The 7,506-nt window shown below is 47.3% G+C and overlaps 1 pseudogene; it reads left to right on the top strand.

Moving 5' to 3' along the window:
• Positions 1 to 3,375: 3,375 nt before the first annotated feature.
• Positions 3,376 to 3,492, top strand: LOC126427546 (5S ribosomal RNA; annotated as a pseudogene).
• The last annotated feature ends 4,014 nt before the right edge of the window (positions 3,493 to 7,506 follow it).

Genomic DNA, 7,506 nt, shown 5'->3' with positions numbered 1-7,506 from the left:
CCCTCTCTTTACTGCTGATATTTGACTTCATCGGCTGTGTTCACTTAGCCGCTACAGCACTGTAAGGCGGGTGACCTTGAACGAGGTTCGCTTGGCTGCCGCTAGAGCCCCCAGGACCGCGCTATAGTTCTAACTAAGCGCGGTCTGCTGGAAAAGGCCTCTTCCGGCCGCCATTGTAGTTTCTGGGCGCGCTACTTCCTGCCGCGCCCATTCTTATCAGTTGGCGCTTCCGCTACTGAGGCAGCTGCATGCTCATTCAACTCGAGGCAGCCGCACGATACACACAGCCATGCCATGCAAGAGGAGAATCTACAGAAGAAGGAGTAGAATGCCAGTGTACAAGAGTGCTGATAGTTTTTCAATTACTCCTAATGAAACTGGACAACAAGAGCTACTACAAGGACCTATTACCTTTGTTGGTTGCAAGATTCAATTTTCTTGTACAACTACAGAGGTAGTTAGTGGGAATTCATGGTTAACAGGAGCTCAGTCCATCAGTTCACCTGATGATGGCGACATGTATGATCGCCGAAATACTGTGCCCATTGGACACTATAGACCGGCAGCACACCCGTGGATATTTTGACTATCAAATACGCCAGGAGAAACTCAAGAATCACATTTATATATGTGTTTGGAGAGAGAGAGATTGATTTTTGATTGAGATTTTTACTTCAAGTCGTAACTGGTACCTGAATTTTGGTTGCTGCCTCCTTGAATGATCAGCTTCTGCACCAGTTGTTGACGTATTACAATTTGGAGGAAGTTATTGTTCTTTAAGGTTTAAAATGCGACTCTGTTAGTTACTTGACCGTATTGGGGATAGCTTTGAGCCCAATTTCTCGTAGCTTTTCATACCTAAGGGATCTGTTGAGTACACAGTTCTGCGTAGTCAGCGCATTCACAACTTTCCCACTAGACCTCGCCCCTCCAAGCACAACAGCGCAGGCGCAGTGCTCGTCCGTCTCCGCACTACGAGATGGCGCTGCCTTAGAGACGGACCAAATTCTGCTTCTGCCGATCTGTGTATTAATATGTAACGCAGCCAATGAGATTGCTGCTAACGTAGAACCTCTTCTCAAAAATGTTCAAATGTGTGTGAAATCTTATGGGACTTAACTGCTAAGGTCATCAGTCCCTAAGCTTACACACTACTTAACCTAAATTATCCTAAGGACAAACACAAACACCCATGCCCGAGGGAGGACTCAATCCTCCGCCGAGATCAGCCGCACAGTCCATGACTGCAGCGCCTAGACCGCTCGGCTAATCCCACGCGGCGAACCTCTTCTCATCACGGATCACACTCGTGCAGTGATACTTGAACGTGCGAGGTATTATAACGAGTGTACAGACCTCCGATCAGTCAGTCTGCATCAGCCTGCAATAGTCTGCACCAGTCTGTATCAGTCTTCATTAGTCTGTACCAGTCTATAGTCAAGTTTCTGTCTGCACCTAATAGGATTACCATATTCCTGTACATAACCATGAAGATATGTGTATAGACACTTTGTCAAGTATCAGAGATACGTGAGAATAAGATTAACGTACCAAGACCAAATGAACTTCAGATTGTCAATTCTAACACTATAGAGAATCAAGTTATGTAATTTCTATGCTTTTTATTATTTTAATAAATGTGTGTGAAAATTAGTCAAGTTCTGTTTAAAGTTGGTCACCGTCAATCTGCTACTCTAAGCGTGCAAGTGGCATTTCTATCGTCTGACCTAACGGCAGAAGATAAACACGCCACGATAAGACCACGAGACATATTGCCTGATACTCGCCTACTTCGTTAGAGCGACAAGTCAAATAATCTGATGGTGTGTGTACCGAAGGTCTTACAGTACGCACACCACAGGACCACAGTTGTAAATAAATGAGATCAAACAGTAATCTACTTTTCGTGAGTAATCCAACTACTGTAATTAAGAAATTATGAGAAGCTGTTACTTATTGAATGAAAACTATAGAGAATGAATTTCTTTTCCTGTATTTAAGTGAACTTTGTACACTTACAATTCTGTCGATTGATGGACAGCAGCGACAATGAAGTTCTCCTCCTTTTCCAAAAACAAGATATTTCTATTCTGCACTTCCAGAAAATTTGTATACATGAATGTTTGACAACTCTTACACATACTTTACTCGGTTTTTATCACTTAAATATCAATTTTTATTAAATGTAACAAAACGTTCTGAGCGACAGCCTAGCAACACGGCCTCTTTCCACAAGATACAGATTAACAGTCCCCTTTTTTTTTTTTTTAATAAATCAATTTTTTTTTTAGTCCATACTCAAAGATTCACAACTACTATCGTTGCGGGGATTGCGCGCTAGAGTTTCTTGCTGTCCAGCTGCGCTTCACTTCACTTCAAGTACTTTTTGAATCACACATACATTTACGGTAGTCACATACATTACTGAGCATCTCAGAATAAAATCAGCCACAAATTAATTTAAAAAAAGCAGTGAGGCAGGAGAGCTTCTGCAAAGTTTGGAAGGTAGGAGACGAGGTACTGGCAGAAGTAAAGCTGTGAGTACCGGACGTGAGTCGTGCTTCGGTAGCTCAGTTGGTAGAGCACTTGCCCGCGAAAGGCAAAGGTCCCGAGTTCGAGTCTCGGTCGGGCACACAGTTTTAATCTGCCAGGAAGTTTCATATCAGCGCACACTCCGCTGCAGAGTGAAAATCTCATTCTGGTAATGACATGTGTGTTTGCTTAATCACTGTCACACCACTTCTCAATTATAGGTTAAAGAAACCGGAGATCGCTAGTTAAGTTCTTAATCGATGCCAACCACAGCAGTCAACACGTCCGTCGTCTGTGACTGCCAGTCGAGCTCTGACCTGCCAGCAAAACCACCACACCCGCCATCCGAGCCCAGCGCGACTCACTGACCTCCAAAGTGCTTCATCTGCCGTTTGGTTTAGCAATTACTTGTTATTCTACTGGTAATTAGGAAACGGCCTTGCCCATCCGACAATTGTATGGACAAGGAAGATTTTACTTTCAACAACATAGTGCCCCAGCCCACTTGCAACATCATGTTAGGGCGCATCTCGATGAAAATCTACCAGGAAGATGTGTAAGCAGTAGAGGTGCTGTGGAGTACCCACCACGTTCCCCAGACCTAACTCCTCTGGACTTTTACCTGTAGGGAACACTAAAGGAGGTCATTTATCGACAAAAGCCACGCACATTGGATGAACGTCAAGAATCTATCGTACATTCATGTGCAATTATCCGACTGAACACGTTGCTGTCAGTAGTTCGTGCTTCAGTTCGGCGGCATCGTTTGCGTGTGGATGTTAATGGTGACCCTTTCGAACACCTGCAGAGCTATCTTTAAGTTGGACTTTAAGCTACACTTTAGGCAACGGCCTTGCCGCAGTGGATCCACCGGTTCCCGTGAGATCACCGAAGTTAAGCGCAGTTGGGCGTGGCCAGTACTTGGTTGGGTGACCATCCAGCCGCCATGCGCTGTTGCCTTTTTTCGGGGTGCACTCAGGGTCGTGATGCCAATTGAGGAACTACTCGACCGAATAGTTGCGGCTTCAGTCAAGAATACCTTCGTAACGACCGGGAGAGCGGTGTGCTGTCCCCACGCCCCTCCTGTCCGCATTCTCCTCGGAGGATGACACGGCTGTCGGATGGTCCCGGTAGGCCACTCGTGACCTGACGACGGAGTGCTACTGGTAATTAAGACGTTTGAAATAATGGAACAATAGCCGGCTATTGCGAGATGCTTTTACACTGAAGCGCCAAGGAAACTGGTACAGGCATGCATATTCAAATACAGAGGTATGTATACAGGAAAACAATGCCTGGCGCAGTTGTTAGATCGTCTACTGCTGCTACAATGGCAGGTTACCAAGACTTAAGTGAGTCTCAACATGGTGCTACTGTTGGCGCACGAGCGATGGGTCACAGCGTATCTGAGATATCGATGAAGTGAGTATTTTCCCGTACGACCATTTCACGAATGTACCGTGAATGTCAGGAATCCAGTAAAACATCAAATCTCCCACATCGCTGCACCCGGAAAAAGATACTGCAAGAATGCGGCCAACGACTGAAGACAGTCGGTCAACGTGATAGAAGTGCAACCGTTCCGCAAATTGTTGCAGATTTCATTACTGGGCCATCAACAAGTGTCAACACCTGAACCATTCAGTGAATGATCATTGATATGGGATTTCGGAGCTGAAGGCCCACTCGTGTATCCTTGATGACACAACACATAAGGCTTAGTGCCTAGCCTGGGCTCACCAGCACCGACATTGGACTGTAGATGACTGGATACATGTTGCCTGGTTGGATGAGTCTCGTTTCAAATTGTATCGAGTGGGTGGACGTGCATGGGTATGGAGACAACCTAATGAATCCATGGACCGTGCATGTCACCAGGGGACTGTTGAAACTGGTGGAGGCTCTGTAATGGTGTGGGGCATTTGGAGTGATATCGAACCCCAGATACGTCTAGATACGACTTTGACGGGTGATACATACGTAAGCATCCTGTCTGATCACCTGAATCCATTCATGTCCATTGCGCATTCTGAAGGACTTGGCTAATTCCAACAGGACAATGCGATGCCCCACACGTCCAGAATTGCTACATAGTGGCTCCAGGGACACTCTCCTGAGTTTAAACATTTCTGCTGGTCACCAAACCCCCCAGACATGAACATTACAGAGCATATCAGGGACGCCTTGCAATGTGCTGTTGAGAAGAGATATCTAACCCCTCGTACTCTTACGGATTTAAGGAGACCCTTGCAGGATTCGTCGTGTCAATACCATCCAACACTACTTCAGACTTTAGTCGAGTCCATGCCACGTCCATGCCACGTCGTGTTGTGGCACTTCTGCATGCTCGTGCGGACCCTACACAGTATTTGGCAGGTGTATCATTCTTTTTGGCTCTTCAGGGTATATGGAACGCAAGCAAATTCATTATTTAGTTTTTCTGATATTAAGAACAGAAGTATATCCATTTGGCGCGCTTCTTCTGAACACAGCATGCAACTGAGGAGAGGGACCATAATTTAGTTGGTCTGTCTGACGATGCCCATACCGAGTAAACCATCTGCCACTGGTAGCTGACATCACATTACGTCATTTTCCCACTGCTGCCTTTTCAGCTGCTCTAAAAAGTGCTTCTTGTATCGGAATGTGTTGGCTGCAATGCCAGAAATATTACAACTGTCTTGTTGAAACTACATCGTTTCATGTACGCAAGGGGTACAACCTCCAAGAACTGTCCCACCAAATTTCACAGGAACACCAGCAACGTGGACCGGTGAAACAGGGAGGCAGCAAATAAGGCCCTGTTATGTGGTCTTGGACAATGCCCACCTATATGTTGACGGAAAATCGCCGCCGGTGGCCACCAGTGTGGGTGGCTTGCGCCTTGTCCTCACTCACCGTGCTGGTGCATTGAGACTGGCCGCAGTATGGTTTGAACAAATACTATCAGCTATGTCGTTCTTATGTGGTGAGCTTTGTGTGTGTGACAGTCAGACAATAAAGACTGATTTCCGACCATTAGTTTCCTATCTCAGTACAATCGGTCAGACCCATTATCACTTAAGTAGATGTCTGATTGTCTTTATTAGGAACGTCTACTAGCCACACATCAGAGAGTTCGTGTTTCACGTATTGTATGAACTATGTCGTTGCTCTTGGCTATTTATCTCTACCGATTTTTTCAAATGTGTCATGGACTCTAGAATTATCTTTCTGTGTTATGTTTGTGTTTCTGTGTGTGTGTGTGTGTGTGTGTGTGTGTGTGTGTGTGTGTGTGCGTGACGAGGCAGCCCCACAATGCTCGCTGGCTTCCGCTGCCCCATTCCGGTGTGCCGCCCACGCTGCGCCGTGCTAATACCGTGCCGGCGGCTGCCACTTTGCAGCTCAAGATCGGCCCGGAGCGCATCCGCCGCAAGTCGTGCCTCTCGCTGGTCATCACGGCGCACTTCAGCTGCCTCATCGGCGCCGACATCGTGGTCGGCTTCCACGACCACCTGCAGGTAACGCCAGATGACCACCTCTCCCTGCCAAAAGTCTTTCCACCAGGTGCTGTCGCCACCGGACGCACGACTGTAGAAGTGAAGACGAGAGCGCAGGCCCCTACAGGCAGTGTCAGCTTCATCGTCCACCTCGGCATCGTGCGGTACCATCATGAAACACTGCAACTGTCATTAAGCTTATGTTTCTGCCGTCTGCGACGTGGACCTTCTCAGTTCGACTAAATTTCAGACCTGTGGGTGGTCTTTGCTATACACAAAGTGTCAGAGGTGGTTCAGGGAAACCTTCTGAGTGTTTTGGTATAAGGAACAAGCAATATAAGGCAGCTCGTTACGGAGCAGTAATCTAAGTATGAGGCGTATTCGGAAAGTTAGGTCCGACTAGGCGTTAAACGAAACCACTGTGAAAATCCGATGGCACTTTGCACAGATGTGTGGGGCAGTGTCTTTAGAGTGCCTGTCGATCGCTTCACGTCGCTCTTTTCAGTTCAGAGAGCAAACTGATCACGTAGAAATGCCTACAACAACAGTGTCTCCTGCCAAGTATGTGGATGTAGTGAGTGCTGTAACGGCGACCAGAACAGTCGCGGGGTAGTGGTGACGGAAACGCGGATGGACCCGCGGAGCGGCCCGTGAGCAACAACACAATGGGAGAGGACAGACACGACCAACAGAGGACATAACGACACAACAAGAACAGACAATAGAGTAATGAACCAAACAAGACAACCATGTCCACTGGAATAGAAGCACAAAGTCAATGCGCTGTCTGAGACAATACATCCTGAGACACAACGCGATGTCAAACTGCTGGCTGAGTGCGAGGCAGGCGCTTAAGTATGCCATCGGGGGCGTCGCTATTCGCTGCTGGGTTCACGTTTTCCACTGTGGTGGCCTCACACGAAGAGCGGTGCCATCGTGAAACATTGCAACATTGCAACAGCAACATTGCCACAACTTACGGCGCGATGGTGCAGAGACCTCTGGGGTCTTCAACATCCGTGACGTCTGGCGGGGATTCAAATTCCGCGCCGCGCCGCGCCGCGCAGCACCAGAGTGAGAGGTTTCGCCTGAAGCTATGCAGCCCACATAACATAAATGCCATGCGTTCTTCTAGCTGCATTCTGCAGGCCAATGAAAACGCTCTTGCAGCGTTTTCTCTGGAAAGTGTTTGACCATCCATAATACAGGTCTTAATTGGCTCCCTCCATTGTTCAGATCTGCTCACATGAATCGCTGGCTACTAAGACAACATTCTGACACAGACAACGAAAGGGAGACCTGGTTAGAGAACTGGCGGAGGACGCAGGCGGCTGCTTTCTGTAACGAGGCTGCTGGATGGTTTGTACAGCGCCACGGCAAACGTGTAAGACAGAGCGGCGACTATTTAGAGACGTAGGAGGAAGGTGTGGCTAACTGTTGCGAATAAAATATTATTGATTTTCGCTGTGGTTTTCGTTTCACGACTGATCAGATC

Source organism: Schistocerca serialis, chromosome 11 (genome assembly GCF_023864345.2).
Source record: "Schistocerca serialis cubense isolate TAMUIC-IGC-003099 chromosome 11, iqSchSeri2.2, whole genome shotgun sequence".
Classification (NCBI taxonomy): Eukaryota; Metazoa; Arthropoda; class Insecta; order Orthoptera; family Acrididae; genus Schistocerca; species Schistocerca serialis.
This window is presented reverse-complemented; position numbering and strand designations above follow the sequence as displayed.